Below are 20,734 nucleotides of genomic sequence, written 5' to 3'. Positions count from 1 at the left end.
CCAGCGCCAGATATCTCACCATTTACACACTGGAGTGGGATGCCGGCAGACAACAGGATTAGCTAGCTATAAATGCATCTGACAGCTCAGTCCCCAAACAAAAGCCGACTGGGAAATACAGGTTGAAAACATTAAGCGCAAGATATGTATTTTGCAAAATGTTGGGAATTTGCAGAGGCGTGGGGTAAATTATAGAGTGAAATTGCTGTTTAGAGGAGATGATCTCAAGAGCAGTGACTAAATATTCTCCTAAGTGCTGAGAGGGAAATGAGAACTCCTCTTAGTTCTTAACTCTGTGATTTTACTGCAACCTCTAAATAAGTAGGGGCGATTCTACAATAGAGATGGACAGTGATGGACATGGCACTACAATAGTGATGAATGGTGATAGACATGCTTCTACAATAGTGATGAAAGGTGATAGAAATGGTACTACAATAGTGATGAATGGTGATAGACATGCTTCTACAATAGTGATGAAAGGTGATAGAAATGGTACTACAATAGTGATGAATGGTGATAGACATGGCATTACAATAGTGATGAACACTGATAGACACAGTACTACAATAGTGATGAATGGTGATAGACACGGTACTACAATAGTGATGAACGGTGATAGACACGGTACTATAATAGTGATGAACAGTAATAGACACGGTACTACAATAGTGATGAACGGTGAGAGACACGGTACTACAATAGTGATGAATGGTGATAGACATGGCACTACAATAGTGATGAACAGTGATAGACACGGTACTACAATAGTGATGAACGGTGATAGACATGGTACTACAATAGTGATGAACAGTAATAGACACGGTACTACAATAGTGAGGAACGGTGATAGACACGGTACTACAATAGTGATGAGCAGTGATAGACACGGCACTACAATAGTGATGAACAGAGATAGAAACAGTACTACAATAGTGATGAACGGTGATAGACACGGTACTACAATAGTGATGAAAGGTGATAGAAATGGTACTACAATAGTGATGAATGGTGATAGACATGGCATTACAATAGTGATGAACAGTGATAGACACAGTACTACAATAGTGATGAATGGGAATAGACACGGTACTACAATAGTGATGAACGGTGATAGACACAGTACTACAATAGTGATGAATGGTGATAGACATGCTTCTACATAAATGATGGACAGAGACAGGCATGATTCTACAATAGTGATAAACGGTGATGGACATCCTTCCACAATAGTAATGGATGGTGACAGACATGCTTCTACAAAGTGATGAACTGTGATGGACATGCTTCTACAATAGAAATGAATGGTGACGGACATTCTTCTACAATAGTGGAGGACAGTGATGGACATGCTTCTACAATAGTAATTGACAGTAATTGACATGTATCTACAATAGTAATGGACAGTGATGGACATGCTTCTACAATAGTAATGGACAGTGATGGACGTGTATCTACAATAGTAATGGACAGTAATGGACATGTATCTACAATAGTAATGGACAGTGATGGACATGCTTCTACAATAGTAATGGACAGTGATGGACATGTATCTACAATAGTAATGGACAGTGATGTACATGCTTCTACAATAGTAATGGACAGTAATGGACATGTATCTACAATAGTAATGGACAGTGATGGACATGCTTCTACAATAGTAATGGACAGTGATGGACATGTATCTACAATAGTAATGGACAGTGATGTACATGCTTCTACAATAGTAATGGACAGTGATGGACATGTATCTACAATAGTAATGGACAGTGATGGACATGCTTCTATAATAGTAATGGACAGTGATGGACATGCTTCTACAATAGTAATGGACAGTGATGGACATGCTTCTACAATAGTAATGGACAGGGATGGACATGCTTCTACAATAGTAATGGACAGTGATGTGATGTACATGCTTCTACAATAGTAATGGATAGTGATGGACATGCTTCTACAATAGTAATGGACAGTGATGTGATGTACATGCTTCTACAATAGTAATGGATAGTGATGGACATTTATCTACAATAGTAATGGATGGTGATGGACATGCTACTACGATAGTCATATTTAATGAGAGGCTAACCAATTATAACTCCTGTGCCAAATATTTACTGTGATTTTTACTGGCTGCATAATGTTTTTGCTGTAAATATTTGGCAAATGTTAAGACTAGAACCACATCCAGAGTCCTAATTTTATATTCATCTAATTTTTCTCTTTGATGTTACATGTTTTACATAAAAGATCCAGAAGACATCTGAACAGTATGCAGCAGGCTTAGGTTTTAAGCAGTAGTAGCCACACCTGACTAGTGCTGTGACACTCAGAACATGCTTCCCAGGTATGGCTCGACCAGGGGCAGACATATGCCTGTGCGGCTGGTTCAGCTGCACAGGGGCCCAGCGTGTGAGGGGGCCTGCCACCTTTTAAAAAGACGCGGGCCCCCTCACACGACGAACAGTGAGCAGTGGTGCTGTGCCACCGCTGTTCACTTCTCTAAAGTGGCCATAGCGCATAATAGCGCAGCGGGCTGACCCGGGTCTGACGAGGGACATTGCGCAAGTGACCCGCGCAAGTGACCCGCACAAGAGGACGCCGGAGAAGAGAAGCGCTGTGCAGGCCAGGTAAGTGTGTGTGTGTGTGTGTATGTGTACGTCTGTGTGTGCGTGTGTGTCTGTATGTGTGTGTCTGTGCATTGGGGGGGGGGCTATGCTACCTAATATGGGGTAACTGCTACCTAATGTGAGGAAACTATTCTACCTAATGTTGGGAATCTATGCTAATTAATGTGGGGACACTGCTACCTAATGTGGGGAAACTGCTACCTAATGTGAGGAAACTATGCTGCCTAATGTGGGGAAACTATGCTACCTAATGTGGGGAAACTATGCTACCTAATGTGAGGAAACTATGCTGCCTAATGTGGGGAAACTATACTACCTAATGTGGGGAAACTATGCTACCTAAGGTGGGGAATCTATGCTACCCAATGTGGGGAAACTATGCCCCTAATGTGGGGAAACTATGCTACCTAATGTGGGGAAACTATGCTACCCAATGTGGGGAAACTATGCTACCAAATGTGAGGAAACTGCTGCCTACCTAATGTGGGGAAACTATGCTACCTAATGTGAGGAAACTATGCTACCTAATGTGGGGAAACTGCTGCCTATCTAATGTGGGGAAACTGCTACCTAATGTGAGGAAACTGATACCTAATGTGGGGAAACTGCTGCCTAACTAATGTGGGGAAACTGCTACCTAATGTGAGCAAACTATGCTGCCTAATGTGGGGAAACTATGCTACCCAATGTGGGGGGCCTGAATGAGCTGTGGCGTCATTAATTAACAACTGATATTGGGGGCGGGGTCCTCCTGAGCAGCTGATATGGATGGGGGCCCCCCTGAGCAAGTGACATATGGGGGTCCACCTGAGTTAGTGACATTTGAAAGGGGGGTCTCCTAAACAATTGACATATGAGGGGGGGGGGGGGGTCAGGGGCCCTCTTCTGTCTGTGTCTGCCCCTGGGCTCGACATTGGGCATCCAGTCAGTAGTGGAGGTATAAATCCAAAAAAACAACTCTACTGTGTGGTGTTCGTCAAATACCACCTCCCACCCGAAATGAAGTTATTCTACCTAAGAGCTATTTCTGTATGTCTCAGGGTGTCTTATTGATTAATCATCTCAATATGCAGGTGTGTCCCTCCTTACTGTTCCTTGATGTATGTCATGAGATGCCCAGCTTTGAAAAAATAAAAATAAATTAGTGATACTCTGAACATGTTCATGCTGTGTGTGTCTATATGTGTCTACACAGTGGCTGAGATGTGAAATATAACCAGTCAAAGGTGTTACGGTATTCATAATAATCCCAATTCTAAGTACTGTAGTCCTCCCATTCCCATATTACTATGGTTGCCTGTCTTTGAACCCTCTCCAGCTCCACCATATCTTTCTTGTACACTGGTGCCATGTACTGTACACAGTATTCCATGTGTGGTCTAATTAGTTATTTGTACAGTGGTAGAATGGTTAATGAAACTTGTGGAAAGGTAATGGTATGCTAGACTCATCTATAACATAGTAACAAAGTTAAAAAAGACAAACGTCCATCAAGGTTAACGGGGTACTCTGCCGGAAAACATCTTATCTTAGCCCCTATCCAAAGGATTAGGGATAAGATGTCTAATCACTGAGGTCCCCAGCGGTGGATCTCCGCTGCACCACCCCAGTAATCCGGTGTGGCTCTGTGTCAAAGGACTGGTGTCTACAGCCACCACGCCCCTTCCATTCATGTCTATGGGAGGAGACGTGATGGCTACATAGTAGCCGTCACACCTCCTCCTATAGATATGAATGGGAAGGGCATGTTGTGACTCCATGAACACGGAAGATCCAAGCTTTGGATAGGGGATAAGATGTTTTCTGGTAGAGTACTCCTTTAACCTTTATCTCTACTGTTTCCCTATTGTGTTGATCCAGAGGAAGGCATAAATGTACATAATGATAAATATTGATCTGGTGTATCTAATCTTTTTGTGCCCATTATATTACTATTGGTTTGGTTTAATCCCTTGATTTTGGCAGAATTGGCCGACCATCTAATTCATAGGAGCATCATCTATCATTGGGGAAGAGAAGGGTTGGGCATTTGGGTTTCAACACAACTGACTCTATTGTTCTTATAGGAGATAAGCCAACATTTGAGGATCCAAGCAGCGGCATTTTCTCTTCTCCTCTCCTTTGATGTTTACAAGAAAAAGCTAAAACTATTTATGAAACAATAGACACAGTTTAAGCTAGATTGGTGCTGTAGCCCACACACTGTAAACCTGACCATGGCTGACACCACGAATCCTCACTCAAGCATGGTGTTAAATAAAAAAACAGCGCCTTCCGCAGTTCAGATTTCACTTCCATTCAGTGTGAAAATCTGGATAATTGAAATCATATCCCGCACAACCTGCTGAACCTCTGTCCCCCCGGGGCTTATTTTCACTTTTTTGTTTTCCAATTTCATGTGTGTTGAACAGCTACTTGGCTCTTTAACCTTATTAGACTAAAAGTGACCAATACGTTTTTTCTCGCACAATAAAATGCTGGCAGAGCAGGGAAATAACACTTAAGCCTTGAAAGGCAGCGCTATCACTAATGGGATTGTATGTGGAGCAACAGTGAATTGTCGAGAAAAAAAAAAAACACTTAGACTGGATTTTCAATTACAACATTTCGGATATTCTGCTGGCAGTCAAAGGCCATGGGCTGCGCCGAGGCTGAGCCGGTGACTCGGAGAATTTATTTTTCTTATTTTTTGGGAGGGGTGGGGGGGGCTTTGCTGATGATGATGACTTGAATTGGGTAAACAATCTGCGTGGAGAAGATGAGCGCCATGCTGTGCGAGTCAGAAATACTTTGTGCTGTTTCTCAATAGCCAACAACTGCTACCCGGCAGGAGGGGAAATTGTCTGGCAGAACGTGCCACTCGAGTTCAGCGCACTTGACATTTGGTGTGTGTTCATCATTATGACTTTGTTAAATTCTTTCTGGCATAATCTGATTGTGTAATGTTGGCTCTGACTATGAGCACCAGTCTGCGCTAGTTCCACAGGCAGCGAACACATCCACAGTGCGAGGGGAAAACAATGTTGTGACCTTGTGTCTGGTAATGATTTCCAGTTCATTTTCTGGTTTGTTCGCTTTCAAGGCTGCGGTGTTAAATAAGAAAAACTCTAAAACTAAACGACTAAACATCTCCCTTCTCTAAAATCAGCCTTTGCTGGTTATATCTGTTTCTAGAAAAGATAGGTGATCGTCAGCTAATTGAATGGCCCCTTAGCTTTACCAGACTAAGGGTTTAGAAGGCTGACCCCCCCACACACGCAGAACAAGTGCCCCTCTTATCTATGTGCTACTTAGGATAGAGAGATAGATAGTAGCAGAGATGGTAGCACTCCTAAGAAGAGGTGAACGGGTGCCCACCGCCATTGTTCCGGGTCAGGGATCCAGAAAATATACTTGAGGAAAAGTCAGTGGCACTCCAAATAAGTGAAACAAAGTGATCTTTATTCACTTCCAAGTGAATCTATGTTTTGGCAACCTCACGCTGCCATTATCAAGCAAAGAATGATTCACAGTGGTGGATATTTAAGGTCACGCAGGACCGCCCCCTTAGTTAACATAACAAGTGAAAACATTGTGAGCAAAGTGTACAGATACTTTACACAAAGTAATCAAATCACATTTACCTATATGGTAATGCATGTGCATTAATATTCAGTATAACAATTGTGCATATGGTATACAGATGCAAGTATATAGTGCAAAACAATAATCTTTGTACAGGTGTATTGTATGATTCATCCAGAGAGTGGGCGGGGAGACAATGTCACTCACCAGGCATTCGGCACAAGATATCTTGGCGTGGCACCCCGCTGAACGGCTTGAAGATCAAATACCGGAAGTGACGTTCCCTAGCGCAGTCACATGTAACATCATGTGATCAGTGTCTAGGTGACCATGGACCCAGCTCCCGGCACATGCTCAGTGTGTCAGCTGGAATACTTTGCGCCATCTTGAATAAGGGTATCCCGACAGTTCATTTAGGTTAAGCACAGCAATCCCTAGCAGATATCTAAGGCACAACGCAGTCTTGGGGTGCAGTGTAAACACCGCACACCCTGGCCGCATATACCAGGACATTCCTCTCGGACCAATTAAATGGCCAGGTTTGGTATCCATGATGCATACCTGCATCTGGAGAAGTGATTAAGCCCTTGTGGACACCATAGAGCTGAGAGAAAATTGGAAAACTTTTTTTGTGTTATGGTCATTAGAAATTATGCAAAAATATGCAACATTAAATTAAGAATTTTCCATGTTATTAATTGTTGCCGTGTCTGCCTTTCTGTGAGTGCGTCGTATGTTCCACTTGCCCACTTCTGTGAAAAAATGTAAAAGAAGAAAACATTTGTAAAAATTAGTTTAAGGAAACACTGGCATATTCTACGCGATGAAACAGCGAACATACCGGAATGGGCCAGCCCCCCTGTTATGGCCTATAGGCGATCCACCAGCCTACAAGATAGGATAGTAAAATCTGACATTTCTTTAACTAAATCCACCCAGAAATACTTGTCAACAGCTAGCGAAGGTTCTTTTCCATGTGAGACCTGTGTAAATTGCTCGTACATGCAGAAAGGTAGCACCTTTACACATCCGGGCACAGATAGAACGTATGAAATAAAACAATTCCTCACATGTACGACTGACCAGTCCCTAAGCATTTCTGTGACCACTGACATTCAGAGAAAGATTAAAAATGTAACCTTATTGGAGCATGGGCCTAAAAGGAAAAGAGGTGGCAATCACCTAGCTACCCTCAGCTCTGGTGGATATATGAGCTCAACTTATTGAAACCTGCAGGCTTAAATGTAGATTTCACTGTCACACAAGGAATCTGTAATGCAAGTTAAATCATATATGACCAAAGCTGTAGAAGTGGGCAAGTGGAACATACGACATAAGGCAGACTCGGCAACAATTAATAACATGGAAAATTCTTTATTTAATTTTGCATATAATTTCTGGTGACCATAGCGCAAAAAAAAAAGTGTTCCCAATTTTCTCTCAGCTCTACAGTATCCACAAGGGCTTAACCCCTTAAGGACTCAGCGTTTTTCCGTTTTTCCATTTTCATTTTTTCCTCATCACCTTCTAAAAATCATAACGCTTTAAATTTTTCACCTAAAAATCCATATTGTGGCTTATTTTTTGTGCCACAATTTGACATTAGTCATTTTACAAAAAAATCCACGGCGAAACGGAAAAAAAATTAATGGTGCAACAAAAGAAAAAATGTAATTTTGTAAATTTTGGGGGCTTCAGATTCTATGCAGTGCATTTTTCGGTAAAAATGACACCTTATCTTTATTGTGTAGGTCCATACGGTTAAAATGATACCCTACTTATATAGGTTTGATTTTGTCGTACTTCTGAAAAAAATCATAACTACATGCAGGAAAATGTATACGTTAAAAATTCTCATCTTCTGACCCCTATAACTTTTTTTATTTTTCCACATACGGGCCGGTTTGAGGGCTCATTTTTTGCGCCGTGTTCTAAAGTTTTTAGCGGTACCATTTTTGTATTGATCAGACTTTTTGATTGATTTTTATTCATTTTTTCATGATATAAAAAGTGACCAAAAATACTCTATTTTGGACTTTGGAATTTCTTTGCGTGTACGCCATTGACTGTACGGTTTAATTAACGATATATTTTTATAGTTTAGACATTTACACACGTGGCAATACCACATATGTTTATTTTTTTTTCTTTACACAGGCTTTTTTTATGGGAAAAGGGGGGTGATTCAAACTTTTATTAGGGAAGGGGTTAAATGACCTTTATTAACTTTTTTTTTTTCACTTTTTTTTGCAGTGTTATAGCTCCCATAGGAGCTATAAAGTATTTATCCATTTTAATTCAAATTTTTTCAGAAGCATATTCCTATCCCCCCCACGTTTGAGTGGAGGTACATGATCCACAATCATAACCTTCAAGTCCCTCTCAGCATTCTTATAATCCACAATGTGGTTTGAGACCGGTAAATCTTGTCTGCCCCTACGTAAAATGTAAGTGTATACTGTACATCCTGATCAACCGAGTTCAAAAAATTATGAAAGTTGTGTAGCTCTTCCTCTCCTCCTGTTCATATGAGGAAGATGTCAGGAGGAGAGGAAGAGCTACACAACTCGGTTGATCAGGATATACAGTATACACTTACTTTTTCAGACTGTACAGGGCAATTTCTGGATGTATCTGTTTCCATCATGGGCAGCGGGTTGGCAGCTGATCTATTCACTAAACCTACTGATTGTAACACTCTTTTACGTTTTGACAGTTGCCACCCGCGGGCCATGGTGGAATCTCTCCCATAAAGTCAAATGCTTCAAGCAAAGAGGATAACGGACACAGATGGAAAACTGGATAAAGCTTTACATAAAATGACCAAACAGTTTAAACAACGTGGGTACCCGACTAAATTGATTAGGAGACATACAGACAAAATACAGAAGAGGACTGATGGTGGAAGAAATGGAGACTTGACGAAAACTGAGAGGTTACCAATGGTGACTACATATAATGAATACTCATGTAAGATAGCACAGATAATCCCCAAGCATTGGTATCTTATCAAAGATGGTTATCCTTAAATTAAAGTCTTCAATCTTTCACCATTAATGTCTTATTGAAGGACACCAAACCTCAGGGATCGGATTTTAAAAACAGATATATCTATTAGACCAAGAACAATGCAAAGATTTTTAACGGTCAGTAAAAAAGGTTGTTTTCCCTGCTGTTCATGTGTAAGTTGTAGATATATTCAAAAAGGTTCCGTAATTTTTCACCCAACCACCAACAAGATCTTTCCGATAAAGCATTATCTTACCTGTAGTTAAGACTATATCGTTTATATCTTGAGCTGCCCTTACTGTACGTGGGCGAGACAACTTATGATCTAAGAACTTGCCTAAATCAGCATAGGTACAGCATACGTAGGGGCAGACAAGATTTACCGGTCTCAAAGCACATTGTGGATTATAAGAATGCTGAGAGGGACTTGAAGGTAATGATTGTGGATCATGTACCTTCACTCAAACGTGGGGGGGATAGGAATATGCTTCTGAAAAAATTAGAATTAAAATGGATAAATACTTTAAAACCGAAAGGGTTGAATGTTGAATTTATTACTCACCCAAAAATGTTCAAACGTTGAGGTCTCCTTATTGTGCTCTCGTTTTATGTGAGATAATTGTCTGCATGGTTTGAGACATATTAATGACATAGTGAGTTTTAATACATATCACTTACATATCTATTTATTCTTATTTTTTATGGATGTCATGCCTTCTATATGGACTATTACACCACTGGCTGACATGCAGTTCTCTATTTATTTTTTCTACAGAAATCAGGACCAAGTTGGATTGCTTTTTTTTTTAATATTTTTATTTTATTTAAATTTCTTTATTTTAGTACAGACGTTGTATATTAGAACACGGCAGTTAGGATCTACAGGGATGGAATACACGACAGCAGCGAGATCTCCCCCGTATTGGGAGTCAACGAGATAGGATCCTTCAAGTTGATGGGAAGACGATTCTGCAATAGGATCGGTCGTCCTGATCGGGCTTGCACTGGTGGACTGGTGACCTGTCTGGGCATTCATGGAAGCCAAGGAATGGATACCTACCTGAAATGGACTGTTGGAGATGCTGTAGCAAGGAAAGAGTTAAGCTTTCTGTAGATTTCCTGACTTTATGCCAACAAAAAAAGACCACTAGGGGCCCAATACACTTCAGAACATAATCCTGTACGGCCACAGAATCATCTTTGTCCCAGCTGAAGCACAGGCAGGGACAAAGTCCAGGAAGTGAGGGCGGGACTAGCACTTCTCTGTGCTCACTCCTGTCCTGCCCTGTCATAGAGAACGAGGTTACAGGGCAGCCTGCAATGATTGGATAAAGAGAAACAGTGCAGCACAGCAGACTCAGGGAGGAAGTGAATGCATGGTGAGTGAGGACACGCCCCTTCCAGAGCACAGGATACCAAACCAAGTGAGCAACAGATAGAAGGTATTTTTGAGTGAAATATAGGTGCTAGACACATAAAAATTATATGATGGAATACTGAGGCACAGTTGATAGACAATGCATGTTGATAGTAGTGTTTTCCAAACAGTGTGTCTCCAGCAGTTACAAAACTACAACACCCAGCATGCTCAGACAGTCAAAGGCTGTTTGGTCACATTGAAAGTTGTAGTTTTTGAAACAGCTGGAGACACACAGTCTAAAAAATGGACACGCACAGAGTGTATGGACACACTCAGAGTAAGTATAAAATATGCAGCAGCCCATGCCTTTGTATGATGCCCATGCAGTGTGGTTCTCGATGGCAGTATACAGCAGCGTGGTGTGGACTCTGGGTGATTTCAGTGGAGCCTTGTCAGGCTTTATTCTCCCCGCAGTGATGCCAGAAGCTAACACCATTCCCCTACAGCTAAGAGCTGATCGCAGCCCAGAGCTCTCTGCAGCAAAACTCCCAGTACTCGTCTCGTCTCAGGAGGGAGCCCCTTTAAACCGTCAATCAAATGGAGGTTCTGTATGTACAGTGACAGGTTCTTCTTTAATGAGATGGATTTTTAACCTTGCAGATTCCATACAGTGGATTCTAATGCTGAGATTTATTTTTTCTTTTCTTTTACTTCTCATTGCTTCTTCTAAAGAATTCATACAGGATCGGTTTAGTTAAAACAAACATAAAAACATGGTATTGCAGTCTATAGAAACCAGCTGATTTTAATGTTTAGAATGATAAGAATGCAGATTGCTTTCAGGAATGGACAAAAAGTTTGCCCCCAAAGAAATTTTGAGCAGTTTTCCTGAGTTCCTAAAATGCAGTGGGACAGTTTATTTATTTATATACTTATTTATTTTTATTTATTTATTTGCTTATTTATATTTATTTATTTATATACTTATTTATTTTTTATTTATTTATTTGCTTATTTATTTATTTCTAGGCTCCACTGTCCATTCCCTGACATCTCAGGCAGAATTTGCTCATTTCCAAGCATGTCGCCTACTCATTTCTTCTATGCAGTGAAGCCAGAATGTCTGGTAACAGAAGGGTTAAATGCAATAGAACGGAGCAGAATGCTGTGGATTCTATTTTTAAACATAAAAATAAATTAAGATTCTCCACTTTTTTGGAGCTATGAATGTTTTTCTGAGTCAGGCATCTATTGCATTATTTAAGTCGCTTACTGACACAGACAATTGTTTGACATATTTAGATTGTTCCATATTCCCTGACATCTCTATTTGTCTAGAAGGTTGGCTCAATACACCCACTAGATTAGGGAGTGATATAGAGACGTGTGAAATCGTGCCCTAAGGACTGCACAATATGCAAGAGTGTCAGAACTGGTGCTTATTAGCTGGAATAGTATTACTTGATATTTTATTAAACTTCTACTAAACACTAGCAGTCTTCAAAAGATAGATAGAGAAAAAGATAGATATGAGATAGATAGAACGATAGATACATATAGATAGATATGAGATAGATAGATAGATAGATAGATAGATAAATAGATATGCGATAGATAGATAGATAGATAGATAGATAGATAGATACAAAAAAAGGATACAAAAGTTGGCCAGCACATACTGATACTGATGCACAACTATTGCATGGACCCGGCATACAGGTGCACACTGCTAGGCTAAATATACACAAGCAGGAGAATGCTGCAGCACACTGCTATCAAAAAAAAAAAAAAATATATATATATATATATATATATACATGTGTATATATATATATATATATATATATATATATATATATATATATATTGTCACGATGCCGGCTGGCAGGAGGTGGATCCTCTGTGCCAGAGAGGGATAGCGAGGACCGTGCTAGTGGACCGGTTCTAAGACACTACTGGTTTTCACCAGAGCCCGCCGCAAAGCGGGATGGTCTTGCTGCGGCGGTAGTGACCAGGTCGTATCCACTAGCAACGGCTCACCTCTCTGGCTGCTGAAGATAGGCGCGGTACAAGGGAGTAGACAGAAGCAAGGTCGGACGTAGCAGAAGGTCGGGGGCAGGCGGCAAGGTTCGTAGTCAGGGGAGATAGCAGAAGTTCTGGTACACAGGTTTTTAAATACACAAAACGCTTTCACTAGGCACAAGGGCAACAAGATCCGGCAAGGAAGTGCATGGGAGGAGGTTAGATATAGTCAGGGACCAGGTGGGAGCAAATTAAGCTAATTGGGCCAGGCACCAATCATTGGTGCACTGGCCCTTTAAGTCTCAGGGAGCTGGCGCGCGCGCGCCCTAGAGAGCGGAGCCGCGCGTGCCAGCACATGACAGCAGGGGACGGGAACGGGTAAGTGACCTGGGATGCGACTCGCGAGCGGGCGCGTCCCGCTGTGCGAATCGCATCCCCAACGGCCATGACAGAGCAGCGCTCCCGGTCAGCGGGACTGACCGGGGAGCTGCAGGGAGAAAGACGCCGTGAGCGCTCCGGGGAGGAGCGGGGGCCCGGAGCGCTAGGCGTAACAGTACCCCCCCCCTTAGGTCTCCCCTTCTCTTTGTCCGGTAACTGCCTCCCCTGGGATGAGGACACCGGGAAAGGATGGAGGGATTCCTCAACGGCAGGCAGAACCGCAGGAGTAGGAATGGGGAGAGAGGGCAGAGGGCGAGACCTGGCACGGGGCAGTGTGATACCAGGACGAGGGCCATGAGGGGACACAGAGGCTTGCCTGATGGGACTGGGAGGGGGGGAGGGGCATTTCCTGTGGCAGGCAGAGTCCTTAATGACCTTAGGGGGACCGGATACAGGAGGAACCACAGGGTCACGGCAGGGAGTACTGGGAACCGGTTGAAGGCAGTCCTTGGAACAAGAGGGACCCCAACTCTTGATCTCCCCAGTGGACCAATCCAGGGTTGGGGAATGGTGTTGAAGCCAGGGTAGTCCAAGGAGAACTTCAGAAGTGCAATTAGGAAGGACAAAAAATACAATTTCCTCGTGATGAGGTCCGATGCACATTAGGAGGGGCTCCGTGCGGTAACGCACGGTGCAATCCAACCTGGCTCCGTTGACCGCGGAAATGTGGAGTGGCTTGACAAGACGGGTCACCGGAATGCGGAATTTATTCACAAAGGACTCCCGAATAAAATTCCCAGAAGCTCCAGAGTCCAGGCAGGCCACGGCTGAGAGGGGAGAGCTGGCTGAAGTAGAAATCCGAACAGGCACCGTGAGACGTGGAGAAGCCGACTTGGCATCAAGAGACGCCACACCCACGAGAGCTGGGTGCGAGCGTGCGTTTCCCAGACGTGGAGGACGGATTGGGCAATCCACCAAAAAATGTTCAGTACTGGCACAGTACAGACAAAGATTCTCTTCCTTACGGCGATTCCTCTCTTCCAGGGTCAGGCGAGACCGATCCACTTGCATGGCCTCCTCGGCGGGAGGCCTAGGCGCAGATTGCAGTGGAGACTGTGGGAGAGGTGTCCAGAGATCTAAGTCTTTTTCCTGGCGGAGCTCTTGATGCCTCTCAGAAAAACGCATGTCAATGCGAGTGGCTAGATGAATGAGTTCATGCAGGTTAGCAGGAGTCTCTCGTGCGGCCAGAACATCTTTAATGTTGCTGGATAGGCCTTTTTTAAAGGTCGCGCAGAGAGCCTCATTATTCCAGGATAGTTCAGAAGCAAGAGTACGGAATTGTATGGCGTACTCGCCAACGGAGGAATTACCCTGGACCAGGTTCAGCAGGGCAGTCTCAGCAGAAGAGGCTCGGGCAGGTTCTTCAAAGACACTTCGAATTTCCGAGAAGAAGGAGTGTACAGAGGCAGTGACGGGGTCATCGCAGTCCCAGAGCGGTGTGGCCCATGACAGGGCTTTTCCAGACAGAAGGCTGACTACGAAAGCCACCTTAGACCTTTCAGTAGGAAACTGGTCCGACATCATCTCCAAGTGCAGGGAACATTGCGAAAGAAAGCCACGGCAAAACTTAGAGTCCCCATTAAATTTGTCCGGCAAGGACAGGCGGAGGCTAGGAGCGGCCACTCGCCGCGGAAGGGGTGCAGGAGCTGGCGGAGGAGATGGTTGTTGCTGCTGTAGCTGTGACTGTACTTGCTGTAGTTGTGACTGGAGTTGCTGTGTCATGGTGGTCAAGTACGACAGCTGGTGATCTTGTTGCGCTATCTGTTGCGACTGCTGGGCGATCTGACGAGCTTGCTGGGCGACCAGCGTAGGGAGGTCACCGACAACTGGCAGAGGAACTTCAGCGGGATCCATGGCCGGATCTACTGTCACGATGCCGGCTGGCAGGAGGTGGATCCTCTGTGCCAGAGAGGGATAGCGAGGACCGTGCTAGTGGACCGGTTCTAAGACACTACTGGTTTTCACCAGAGCCCGCCGCAAAGCGGGATGGTCTTGCTGCGGCGGTAGTGACCAGGTCGTATCCACTAGCAACGGCTCACCTCTCTGGCTGCTGAAGATAGGCGCGGTACAAGGGAGTAGACAGAAGCAAGGTCGGACGTAGCAGAAGGTCGGGGGCAGGCGGCAAGGTTCGTAGTCAGGGGAGATAGCAGAAGTTCTGGTACACAGGTTTTTAAATACACAAAACGCTTTCACTAGGCACAAGGGCAACAAGATCCGGCAAGGAAGTGCATGGGAGGAGGTTAGATATAGTCAGGGACCAGGTGGGAGCAAATTAAGCTAATTGGGCCAGGCACCAATCATTGGTGCACTGGCCCTTTAAGTCTCAGGGAGCTGGCGCGCGCGCGCCCTAGAGAGCGGAGCCGCGCGCGCCAGCACATGACAGCAGGGGACGGGAACGGGTAAGTGACCTGGGATGCGACTCGCGAGCGGGCGCGTCCCGCTGTGCGAATCGCATCCCCAACGGCCATGACAGAGCAGCGCTCCCGGTCAGCGGGACTGACCGGGGAGCTGCAGGGAGAAAGACGCCGTGAGCGCTCCGGGGAGGAGCGGGGGCCCGGAGCGCTAGGCGTAACATATATATATATGTGTGTATATTTATATATATATATATATATATATATATATATATACATATATATATATATATATATATATATATATATATATATGTATATATATAAAATATGAAATGCTATATTGCTATAATGAAAAATGAAAATTGAGGTGCTTAGCTTACCATTTGGCCAAATAGTGTGTACTATCACCATCCCACCACGATAAGGTGACCTCATTTTTTTGTATTGCACATATGGGGGGAGTGGCTACCTCCATGTTGGTTCCTACACCCCACCCATTTTATTAGGTGCTGGATGTCCCAAACCTTACAAGCCTGGTAACTGATTGCACAGAGGCACATTCACAGTGTATGGTCCGTCCCAATGAGGTCACCTTATCGTGGTGGGATGGTTCATACTAGTTGGCCAAATGGAAAGCTGAGCACCTTAATTTTCATTTTTCAATTTTTCATATTATAGCAATATAGCATTTCATATTTATCTTTGTGCTAGACGTGTGCTTCTGCATTCTCCTGCTTGTACTGTAGATATATAGATAGATTAATATAAGATAGATCGATACGAGATAGATAGATAGATAGATAGATACGAGATAGATAGATATCAAGTAGATAGATATGAGACTGACAGAGAGATAAAAAAGAAGTTTACAACAACACAAAGAGTGGGTACAGGCAACTGAAAAAGATTCAAGTCCACCAATTCTTCTGCATAGATACAAAAATAAGGCCGGTACAACACTCTGTGATGAGAGAATCGAAACGTCGCTACATGTTTTTGATGGAATAAATTTGCCTTTTTTGACTTTATGGAGTGCTGCACTGGCCCTATTTTTGTATATAGATAGATAGATAGATAGATAGATAGATATACCAATAGTGTAGATATACCAATGACTAAGTAGTGATGTCGCAAACATAAAATTTTCGGTTCGCGAACCGCGAACACGAACTTCCGCAAAACCGGGCGAACCGCCATTGACTTCAATGGGCAGGTGAATTTTAAAACCCACAGGGACTCTTTCTGGCCACAATAGTGATTTAAAAGTTGTTTCAAAGGGACTAACACCTGGACTGTGGCGTGCCGGAGTGGGATCCATGGCAAAACTCCCATGGAAAATTACATAGTTGATGCAGAGTCTGGTTTGGAATAACGTGCTTTAGCCCCCTTTAGGCATCACATAGTTAGATCCCCCCTTTAGGCAGCACATAGATTCCCCCTTGTTAGGCAGCACATAAGATTCCCCCATATTAGGCAGCACATGGTTAGAGCCCCCCTTGAGGCAGCGCATAAGGCCCCAGCGCTGCAAGGCAGCAGTGCTAACCTCTGAGCCACCATACTACCCTTAGCATACATCTAATATCCACGGTTGCTAAAATGGACAGAGATGTCAGCAGAGAGTACCAGAAAAATTAGGCATGTACACAATGATGAAAAATTGGGTATTGTCGCAGCCGCAGCTGTAGCAGCGGACAGAAAAATTGCAGTACCATAACAAGTGCAGCAGCAGAGGCCAGAAAAATTAGGCATGTACACCTGGCTGGAAAATTAGTGACAGTTGTGCAATTTTTTTTAATTTGCACAACTATCACACCAAATATGATTTGCACTAGTATGAAAATGAGCAAAAAAGCTTGCCAGCGGAGTTCCCCTTTTAAGCAGTGGTCCCCAATCAGGGTGCCTCCAGCTGTTGCAAAACACACAGACTGATATATTTCAGCCCTTTAAATACTGTAGTAGTTAGTTGCTTTAAAGAAAAAAAGCTTGCCAGCGGAGTTCCCCCTTTAAGCAGTGGTCCCCAATCATGGTGCCTCCAGCTGTTGCAAAACACACAGACTGATATATTTCAGCCCTTTGAATACTGTAGTAGTTAGTTGCTTGAAGGAACTTAAGTTTTATACTGGAGTACCCCTTTTAACCAGTGGTTCCCTATCAACCAGGGTGCCTCCAGCTGTTGCAAGACACACGGACTGATATTTGAGCCCTAAAAAGGGCTTTTTTTGGGTGCTGTCCTTAAAGCAGATGTTACACTAGTGCTTTAGGAGTAAACTGGACCCTGAATACACCACCTAGCAGCAACCTAGCTATCGCTTTCCCTATACAGCAAGAGCAGCTTCTCTGACCCTCCACTTCGTAAGCCTGCAGCATGCCGAATGAGGGTAAAGTGGCGTCCGTGCAGGAGGTAGGAGGGTCTGGAAGGAAGGGACTGCTGCTGATTGGCTGTGATGTGTCTGCTGACTATGACTCACAGGATCAAAATTTACCGCAATGTTAAAGTATCAGGGGCGAATCGAACTTCACATATGTTCGCCCGGCGATGTGAATGCGAACATGCTAAATTCACCGGGAACTGTTTGCCGGTGAACAATTCGCAACATCTCTATGCAGAAGGTGATTGGGTGCAAGCAGACGCTCAGCCCGGTCACAGGCACTATAGACAATGTAGAAACATTGCTGCAGCACTTCAGCATAGGTGGTAAAAATGGGTGAAGTTTATTCCATTCAAAGGGGTGCAACATTTTGGTCGCCAACTGCAGCCATTTTCAAGCAAACGGCCGCAGTTGGTGACTGAAGCATTGCACCCTTTTAGATAGATAGATATGAGATAGATAGATAGATTGATAGATAGATGAAACGATAGATAGATCTGAGGTGGCTAATATATAGACAGAGCGATAGATAGATATGAAATAGTATAGAACAGATAGAGAGAAAGATAGATAGATAGATAGATAGATAGATAGATAGATAGATAGGAGATAAATACATAGAAAGATAGATATGACTTAGATAGATAGATCTAATGCAATAAAAATGGCTACATTTCTAGTTGTTAGGACATGGGGTGTTACGATAAATAAGGATCACTGGTCTAATAGACATCCAAACAAACTCAAACTTGCCACAAATATGATGACACCATTCCGGTTAGTAAAGTCTATGAGGATTTTATACTATTTGGGAGTTTTGTTACGCTGCACATCAGTCAAGCTCATGTCTCTTGACTTGACCTTTGTGACTTCCCTTGTGGCCATTACAGAAATATATCTGCCAGCCATGAGCTGTGACTTTAGGAGTCCTAGGTCAGCTCTTAAGTTGCATGTGAAGAGGATGCACCCCTGCCACACCTCCTCCATGAGAAGCCTACCCCTCCTCCGGCCTCCTTCACACCCTCTTTGCGCTGTCATTGTACATGTTAAAAAATTCACCAATTTTTCACTGAAATGGCAATATTTGAGCCATATGGCCATTTTTGCTTTAAAAAAAAAGTGTGACTTTAGAGCATGTACACTGCTGGTGCACCTCAGTACATGACCTTTTAAGCTCCTAATAGGTGTTCACTAGAGCTTAACATGAGGCAGGATGAATTTGGCTACTAGGTGGCAAAATATATATGTGAATTGGTGGCCGGGTGAACTGTGAGAACGAGTAGACAAACAAACTGAAATTATAAAAAAAAAAAAAAAAAAAAAAAAAAGATTAAAAAACAGACAAACTGGAGGATATGATAAAGACAAATCAGGCTATCAGGGGTTATTCAGAAAAATAAGCTAGAGTCAGCAGAAAAAGGTTAAGCAAATAGCAGGCACTCAAGGTACAAATGAAAAGTTCCAGAGCTGAACATAACCTAAACACAAGACCCTATGGCACAATCTGGACTAACAACCCCAGGGCATCGCTGGACCACAGCCAGGTAAGTTCCCATTTCCATTGTCTCATCATACAAATCCTCTATATGATCACAACATGCAGGCAAACCCCTTAACAGGTTGGAATCCACATCACAAGCACTGGGTGGAAACGTAAAGACATTTAGCATAAACATCTTTTGACAAAGTATTGCAAAGTCAGGTTTTCTGTAAAGCGGATTATCTTCCACCACTTCTCCCAGTGAAGCGAAGGAAAGACACATGTAGGAAAGAGAAAACCCTAGTGATCACTATAACAGATGATCAGGGGCAAATGTAGACCCCTCCCCCCTTCTTGTGATGCCTCAATTGCTACTCATTGCGTTATTACAAGGGTTTACCCCAGGATAGACATCAATCACAAAAACCCTCATGGTTCATTGTGAGGGCGTAATTGATCTATCTGTGTGGTCAGAGCATTGTAAATATACAAGTACTTGAAGATAAATTGATAAGCTGTCATGTATGTACATGAAGAGTAGCAACATTTCTTGCCAATATACTGCTCAAAAAATAAAGGGAACGTTAAGACAACACATCCTAGATCTGAATGAATTAACTAATCGTATGAAATACTTTCGCCTTTACATAGTTGAATGTGCTGACAAGAAGATCACACAAAAATTATCAGTAGTGTGTGTGGCCTCCACGTGCCCGTATGACCTCCCTACAACGCCTGGGCATGCTCCTGATGAGGTAGCACTGTCTTGCATTAGGAGGAACCCAGGGCCCACCGCAACAGCATATGGTCTCACAAGGGGTCGGAGGATCTCAGTACCTAATGGCAGTCAGGCTACCTCTGGCAAGCACATGGAGGGCTCTGCGGCCCCCCAAAAGAAATGCCACCGCACACCATTACTGATCAACTGCCAAACCGGTCATGCTGGAGGATACTGCAGGCAGCAGAATGCTCTCCACAGCGTCTCCAGACTGTCACATGTGCTCAGTGTGAACCCACTTTCATCTGTGAAGAGCACAGGGCACCAGTGGCGAATTTGCCAATCTTGGTGTTCTCTGGCAAATGCCAAACGTCCTGCCACCTGTGGACGTCGGGCGCTCATACCACCCTCATGGAGTCTGTTTCTGTCCGTTTGAGTGGACACATGCACATTTGTGGCCTGCTGGAGGTAATTTTTTTAGGGCTCTGGCAGTGCACAAAGGCGAAGGTAACGGTCCAACTGCTGGGTTGTTGCCCTCATACGGCCTCCTCCACGTCTCCTGATGTACTGGCCTGTCTCCTGGTAGTGCCTCCATGCTCTGGACATGGCACTGACAGACAGAGCAAACCTGGATGAGCTGCACTACCTGAGCCACTTGTGTGGGTTGTAGACTCTGTCTCATGCTACCACTAGAGTGAAAGCACCACCAGCATTCAAAAGTGACCAAAACATCAGCCAGGAAGGATAGGAACTGAAAAGAGGTCTGTGGTCACCACCTGCAGAACCA

General features: G+C 43.6%; 1 protein-coding gene across 3 annotated transcripts in view; it reads right to left on the bottom strand.

Moving 5' to 3' along the window:
- The window catches only part of CNTN5 (contactin 5), a 1,441,523-nt gene that overhangs the window by 812,550 nt on the left and 608,239 nt on the right, over window positions 1-20,734 (bottom strand). The window lies entirely within an intron of this gene.

The sequence above is a fragment of the Hyla sarda genome, chromosome 2 (genome assembly GCF_029499605.1).
Source record: "Hyla sarda isolate aHylSar1 chromosome 2, aHylSar1.hap1, whole genome shotgun sequence".
Lineage (NCBI taxonomy): Eukaryota > Metazoa > Chordata > Amphibia > Anura > Hylidae > Hyla > Hyla sarda.
Note: the sequence above shows the minus strand (reverse complement) of the source record. Positions and strands in the feature narration are given on the sequence as shown.